The following is a 481-nucleotide window of genomic DNA, read 5'->3' on the forward strand; positions in this document are numbered from 1 at the left end:
ACGTGTCGTAGAAATGCTCACCAGGTATTTCGGTGCTAGGGTTGCAGGTCTTAACTGCGTTGTTCAGCGCGTAGTTTGGAAGCCCATCATTTGTTTGGCGTTCGCAGAGGCCTATTTCGTTGCTGCGTTAGACCACTGCCGTGCTTGAAATTGCATGAAATTTGCACACAAATCAAACTAGAGATCCGTCAACGGCCTCTCTGACTTGACACGAATCAATTAAACTGAAGGCCTTTCAATGCAAATCTACGGTTTCAAGGTGACTTCATGAAATGTTTGAAACCTAGTGGCATTTGTTTGCCATCTGAACTCCTTCACCATGTATTCCGTTGTTCTTTCCGTGCAGCACTGTCCGAAACTGTAGAAAGGTCGTGTTCCTGATCACTTCGCCCCTGCTGTCCATACCTCCGAAAGAAGAGCCCCACACCAATGTATTGTATGTTTTGTACCTGTCAGCTACGTTTACGAAACCATGGTCCAA

The sequence above is a fragment of the Eimeria mitis genome, genomic scaffold (genome assembly GCF_000499745.2).
Source record: "Eimeria mitis Houghton genomic scaffold, Emh_scaff441, whole genome shotgun sequence".
NCBI lineage: Eukaryota > Apicomplexa > Conoidasida > Eucoccidiorida > Eimeriidae > Eimeria > Eimeria mitis.